General features: G+C 27.0%; 2 long non-coding RNA genes across 2 annotated transcripts; one reads left to right on the top strand and one right to left on the bottom strand.

The window, feature by feature from the left end:
- Positions 1–2715: 2715 nt before the first annotated feature.
- On the bottom strand, positions 2716–3738 carry LOC126551789 (uncharacterized). The gene is made up of 2 exons (XR_007605674.1): positions 3093–3738; positions 2716–2981 (listed from the first exon to the last, which is right to left on the bottom strand). It is a non-coding gene; the product is annotated as an uncharacterized LOC126551789 (long non-coding RNA).
- A 671-nt stretch (positions 3739–4409) lies between these two features.
- On the top strand, positions 4410–6709 carry LOC126552094 (uncharacterized). The gene is made up of 3 exons (XR_007605943.1): positions 4410–4731; positions 4788–5023; positions 6108–6709. It is a non-coding gene; the product is annotated as an uncharacterized LOC126552094 (long non-coding RNA).
- Positions 6710–7777: the final 1068 nt, after the last annotated feature.

The raw sequence follows: 7777 nt of genomic DNA, 5'->3' as shown, positions 1-7777 counted from the left end.
TTTTCAATTATTTATTGAATTAAATGATAATATTTAATTTATAAAAGAATAAAAAATAATTTTTAGTTTTTAATTGTTAATATGTGTTCGAGGACCACACAGACACTATGCACCCACTCATCCAGCTAATCACTAGAATTATTCAATATTGCCTATATCCAACCCCTTGAAAACGGTATGCCTTCAACATTTCAACAATTCATTTCTTTTATTTATTATTTGAATCCATATAATTTGGCAAATCATTGCTCGATAACTAGATAGTACTATGTAACGAATCAAATTGAGGCAACTAGTATGACTAAACGAAATACTATCGTATAATAATGTATTAACTAGAATAATGTTGTTAAGTTATTTATTAGAAATTATTTATGAGTTTTAATTATTATTGTCTATTAAAGCTTAGCTTATATAACATTACTGTTGATTATATGTGGTTGTGACTACAGATTTGTTAAAAGTTTGAGATGTCATTTGACATGTGTTTTTCTATTAAAGTCTTTATATTCTCTATGTATATTACTATGGAAAATGTTATTAATTATTATTCCATTTTATTCAAGGTATATCTTGTAATACTTGAATTCATATGCATGCATGATCACTTACTTGTGTACTTTAAGTTGAATAGATTCGTTGTCGTTTTGAATCCAATAGACAAGTCTACAGAACAGACAAATACAGGATAAAAAACTTACCATTTATTTTTAAATTTTTTAGTTAAATAGTTAAAACACTTAATTTAATAAATAAAAACATTTCAGAAGAACCCAAAAAAGTAAAACACTCACAGAGAGAGAGAGAGAGAGAGAGAGAAAGCTTAGTTATTGGAACTAGCAATAATTACTCTACGCATGCGACAGCTTTATGTGATCAGTAAAAACTAATTTGCAATGTCTGAAACAATAGTTTTATTTTGGATGATACTTATAATTATTAATTTATAAATACCACTGTTGAACTTGTTGTGTGATTGCAAATATTTATTATAATATATTAGTGTTATTATCACAGCACATTAAGTTATATAGGTATTATTTATATAATATAGGTACATACATACATACATAAATTTATCATATAGTTCAATTATTACACAAGGTTACAGAGTAATATTATTTTATTGGGTCTAAGAGTGACATACCTATTAAATAATGTTAATTATTATTATGATAATATTAAATTATAACGCTATATGATGTATTAATGTAAATATCATTACGGTTACAATCATAGGAAAGAGCTTACAAACTTAAGCTGCAAAAAGTTAACAGACTATAGTCACATCAGCATATTATGAACACGAAACAGCAAAGTATTTTGATCAGGTATTTAGTTATTGCGTTATATAAGTGGACTATATATTCCCTATATTCCCTAAATTATATTAATTTAAAAAAGGTACCTACCACCTATAAAAAATGAGATTGAACCACTTGCCTTTGAGTATTGTAGTTAGTTTAATAGTGATTCATTCTCTCAGCCATTCTCAAAGGCTATTAGTTCTGTCCTAATTGTATAACAGACGGAAAAAAAAATAACATCTTAAAAATGAAATAAGTTTTTTATATTTTATATGTAAATACATGTACTATATAGTGTATAATGCACAGAGTAATAATATAATAGTATAATGTTATGTTTATATTTTCTTACCCATTAAGACAAATGATTAAAATGAATGTAATTTGTAATATTGTCATAAATATTTCATAAAATTATAATAAAAATTTAATTTCTATATTAAATTTGTATTGTTAGTTTATATGTATTTTATTAAATACAAAACTTAAAACTAAGTATATTTTTAAAATGTATTAAATTAATTTTTACATTAGTCTTTTTGTGTTTAACATTCAAGTTTAGTTTTGTTAATAAAACACTCAACATTGATTTCATATATTTTAAAACATTACCATGAGATTGAGAATTTTATTTAATTGATCTGTAATATTACTTTTTACCCAAGCTGTCAATCAACACCATATTAAGAAACAGTGTTATAATTAACTATGAACACATTTATTAGCTATTGTTTGATGATTAAATTATAATGATTATATTAGTTTTTGTTATTGTCATTATTATTTTTATAATTAGACGTTTTAATTATTCAAAACATTTGTATATCATGTTAGATTTTAATTTTTAAAATAGGTGTTAATGTGTATATAAATGTTCTGATTTACTTCATTAAAACCTATGTTTTTGATTAAATACAAATGATATCATAATTAACATCTAAAAATTCATTATTCAGTAATTTCCATGTGATCGTGATTAATGTTGAAGTTTAGGGTTTTTTATTCTGGGATCACTGGTATATACCATTCCATTTACTTAATAAATAGGAAAAATAAACGTGTTATATTATTATATATTATAAGAGTTATTAAATATATTATTATTTATATTTTATAGATACATACTGTCAAAATATTTAATGCATTAATAAATCATTAAGTACAAAACTTTAATTAATTTACTTACATTTATTATATAGATTGATTATAAGCTTATATTATATTTTTTATCAAAAAGTATATTGAATATTCTATTTATAACTCCTATCAATTAATAAATAAAGTTTTCATCAATTAACTTAATAATGTAAAATTAAATCTGTTTGTATTTCTGAGCGAAATATCAGTATTCATTATTTTGTAGTCTACCAAAGTACCAATTGATTTAAATTACAACAATTTGTCCAAATTTAAATGCATCAAAATATTTTATATTGTACACTTTACCAAAAAGTAAAAATTGAAATTTTTTAAAAGTTTCTGCAAGGTCAGCACCTCTGAAGTCAAAGTAGCTCATCTCAGATGCGTCCTTCATGGCAGCCTTTACCGGAAATAACACATTACTTGATTGTGTACCGATGGTAGATAATTGAACATAATTTCCATTCAATTCTTCATCATAAATACTATGGTACCATAGTGACCAAGGGAAGCGTAAGTTGTAACCCATTGTATCTAAGAAAAAAAGTTCTTTTAGCGTTATTTTTTCAAATGACATTGTATGACCACTTATAATTCATGTAATCGTTAATAAACAATTATACATTTAAAATGTTTGATTCATACCTAATTTTTTTTTAACTATTATATTCAAAATTATACAATATAGCAAGTCGACGACGACGACGTGCACCAGGCAAAACTATTCTGTTGGACTCAGTCAATGACTATAGTATCGAACTACGCGAACTTACAGATTGCTGAATCGCGGTTAATAAAATGACGAACGAGTAAACGACGCTTGTAGCACGCGAGCGATATTCAACAACGAAACAGTAATATCTGAGCGAACGCGGATATTAAACAGAAAAAAGGCTGAAAAAACACTAAACGAACTCGAACGACGTACCGAATGACGAGCAGTTTGTAGTGTTTATTCTGTAAATTAATGGAAACGACGCTACGACGCGTCCAGTCGAAAATCGTTTCCAATATACCAAGATACCGACAACAATAGGTACCGCGCGCGTTCGTTACCACTTGTGACGGCTATCAGGAAACCGATTCGAGCCGGATTTGAATTTATTATTACGTCTACTTGAGATCCATCAGACGAATCTATAGTTCCAGAACTAATAAATTTGGTTTGAACATTTAAAACGTATAAGATTTTAAATTTTAATATTACGAAATTGGAATTAATAATCTTTAAACGTCACTTGATAAATCTCAAGTCGACACAATACGAATTAAAATGTAAATTTCTAAATGAGCGAATGAGCACACCTAAACAGTAAACATTCTAAAATACATAACTACTCTGACGTAGTGACGTCGTCGCGGTTATAGATACATAGGTATTGTCATAGTACTAAGCGCATTAATAAATTATTTAGAACGACACTTAATATGAATTTAATTGTTTGGAACAAGTGTTTTGTGGAACAAATAGTAATTGGAACAAATATTTTGCGGAACAAATAATACAGGCCCAATTTAATTGCCAATTTTATCCATTAAATTGTTACAGTTCCCAACCTTTTTAGTTGTGCGGAGCACTAATTTTGTAAGAAAATCTTCGAGGCCCACTAATAGCACACCTGTATACGTATTCAAATGCATATAATATATATTTAATATTATATGGTTCACGGCCCAATACTGTGCTGCTCGCGGCCCACTTGTGGGCCGCGGCCCATAGGTCGGGAACCGCTCGATTAAAGAAATAATTATTATTATCCTCTATCGGATATTCGAGAGCAGTATCTTAAACTCATAAACATAAACAATACATTTAATATACATAATAATAAATTATCTTCAATATAAAATTAAGAATTGTTTTAATTATAATTATACGGGAAGTTTATTATTCTAAGGTTGGTACAGCCGATCTTCCGAGTCATGATTTTGATAATATCTCGAAATCGATATACTGACGAACGCTTCCGTCCGTACGCAGTGCGGCTGTGTCGGTAAAATTCTATTGTGTCGATGGTGACGGTTAAATTTGTGTCCGAACGGCGGACTCATTTATCTTTACAATCCCAACCGCTACCGCTGCAGTGTGTGGGCACCTTAATATTAATAATCTTACAGTAAATAGGTATCGTATAATTAAAAGTTGATTAAACACAACGAATTCCAATTGGTCGTTGTTTACTATTCTCGTACACTTAATTTTTTTCTTATATAATTCTCGGATAAACCTTATAGTATCAATAACGACTGCAGTGCTTTACTTGGAACACTATTTGGACATCAAGTTTTTTTTCGATTTTGCATTACGACAGAATACCTACTAACAGAGTTATATTTCAGGTTTAGTGAATCTTCCTGTTGAGTTGCAATGAAACCTCACTCTGATGCTAGATCTCGACTCAAGGCCTCAACAACTGATGTGCAACATTGACAAACTGGCAGACGATATGTGAAATGTCAAAGAATACACACCAGATAAGAAAGATGAAACTTTTACCAACGTACTACGTCAGTTTGACAAAGCAAAAGAATATAATGATGATAAAGTCCAATTGGCTATACAAACTTATGAATTGGTATGTTGATTATAAGTTATTCACGTTAGGTACCTTAAAGGACATCACAACACTATAAACAAGTTTGCTTAGATTTAAAGTATGTCATTATGGAAATTTGAAGTGGGTCTTACACTAAAATACTTATTATTCAATGAGATACAGGCGTTTAAAAATATGTGTGTGACGTGCTGACGTCATAGAGTCACAGTCGGAACAGCAGCATATTTTTTGCATGCAAAAATGTCTAGATTATTGCAACAATTTCAACTGTTAAATATAATATTTTTAATTTTTTTCTTATGTAACCTTAAGTGTTTTTTTGTGTTTATGATTCTGGTATGATAATAATTTTGATTTACTTTCTAAGTTGTTTCATAATAGATAGAATTAATAACATAAATTTCATAAAATTTTCTGTGTGTTAATATATGATATAGGTCGCAAACTCATTCATTTTACTAAATTATAATTTATAATATGTATGCAACAACAAGACATATTCAATTTTAAATCACACCATCGTCTTAAACACATAAAATATATACTTAGGATTATGAAAACAATTTCTGAAATACTATTTAAAGTTATTAAAATTATTGTGTAAATCAAATTACTTTACACGTAAAACATGGGTGGCTGGTATGATGTCAGGCTGATATTCATCAACTCTCATTATCTTGTTGAATAATCATTTTTTTTACTTTGAATTCTTACCGAAACTTTTTAATTGTGTTGACAATAATAATACACCAATAAACTTAAAATTGAAAAAAATAAAAATGAGTGTTGTGATGCCCTTTAAAAATTATCTTTTCCGTTGTACATTTATCCTTACAAGTAGATAAATGCATAAAGAAATTAGATTCAGATTTAGCACACTTTGAAGCTAAAATTAATGAAAAGCCATCAGTACTACAAAAAATTTAGAGGAAAATTATTGGCAGTGATAACCCAGATATAAGAATATTAATTTGAATTTATTATACTTAAACCATTAAAAGATAAAAAAAATACTTAATTTTTATTGTAAATATCCTTGTAAATATTGTTTCATTGTTTTCTATCATATATCTTTTTTAATTGTATGATTTTATTATTTTAGTGTCCTATTGAATAGTTGTACATTGCATGCGTCTAATTGAGAACACGTAAAAACCTGGAATTTAATATCTGGATTGGACAAAATTGGACTATAAAAAATTGGGATTGAACCATTAGTCTTTGAGTATTGTAGTGTTAGTTTAATAGTGATCCTAACTGCCATTCTCAAAGGCTATAAGTTCTGTCCTAATTGTATAACAGACAGAAAAAAAAACATCTTAAAAATGAAATAAGTTTTTATATTTTATATATAAATACATATAAAGTTGGGTCTTGATAACTCAAATTTCAAGGGAAGTAAAAGTTAATTAAACCTATGTATTTTTTGAGTTACAAATATTGTATTGAGTATATAAGAATTCCATTGGGACAAAAAGAAATTTGAGTTATCGAGACTCGACTGTATTGTGTAGCTATATAGTAGGGGTGGCCAACATGAATGTGTTCACAAACCACATGGACAAATACAATTATGCCATAAGCCAAAATGTATATAGATGAATTTTATATAATTTGATAAATTTTAATAAACACTTACCAAAAAATTTAAATTTATAACAATAGTAAGTAAGTTAAGATTTTATAATTAAGATGCGAGCCATCCCCGTTATAAAGTGTATAATGTTATGTTTATATTTTTCTTATCGAGTAAGAACAAATGATTAAAATTAATGTAATTTGTAGTATTGTCAAAAATATTACATAAAATTATTATAAAAATTTAATTTCAATATTAAATTTGTTTTGTTAATTAATATGTATTTCAATGTATACAAAATAAAATAAATTTTTAAAATGTATTAAATTAATTGTTACACCAGTCTTTTTATGTAAAACATTTAAGTTTAGTTTTGTTGATAAATTACTCAATATTAATCACACATTTGGAACTATAAATTTAATGAGACCACTGATAGTTGATATGTTGACACAGAAAGAATGTTTTTCGCATGAACAGTTCTATGTCAATTGTTTTAGTGCTAGCTCTTCCAGTAGTCTGAAAATTACATCTAGCAGGTAGCCACTATTCTAGCAATATTTTTAATTTCACATAAAAAAACACTTTTTTAGTGGGTACAGGGAAATAATTTGTCATCATAACCATTAAAATCTTGTAGGTTCTGTTTCAGTAATTCATCAGTAGAGCGCGCCAAAGGGAATGTCAATAAATCACTAAACTCAGAAAATAGTATACTATATATTTCATTTTTTTTTATTTTTCTCTATTTAGCTATTTACTAGACGATTTAAAATATTATTTTTTTCTTATGATTTATTACATTGAATGGACGTCGTATAATTTGTATACAGTAAGTACATTATCAACATATAGATTACATAAATATGTATTATAGAAATGAAATGAACCCCTCCAATGAAAATAGAGAAGAAAATGAAGTAAATGATCCATTTTATTTTTTTCTGTCATATGATACCAAATTACAATATTTGTTATTTAATTAATGTGTATATATATATTGTATATTTGATAAAAATATTTAAATTATTCTTGAAACATTATTGACATTTTTATTAAATAAAATCAAACATTTTTAGCCATTGATGATAGGTACAATCTAATCTTTTTTCTTCTTATTTTTGACTATTTTTTGCTAACAAGTGTTGGACTATTGGCCATACTAGTTCTGTCTATTGGTACAAGCATAGACC

Source organism: Aphis gossypii, chromosome X (genome assembly GCF_020184175.1).
Source record: "Aphis gossypii isolate Hap1 chromosome X, ASM2018417v2, whole genome shotgun sequence".
Taxonomy (NCBI): Eukaryota; Metazoa; Arthropoda; class Insecta; order Hemiptera; family Aphididae; genus Aphis; species Aphis gossypii.
The sequence above is the reverse complement of the archived record's forward strand: the minus strand, read 5'-3'. Positions and strand labels throughout refer to the sequence as shown.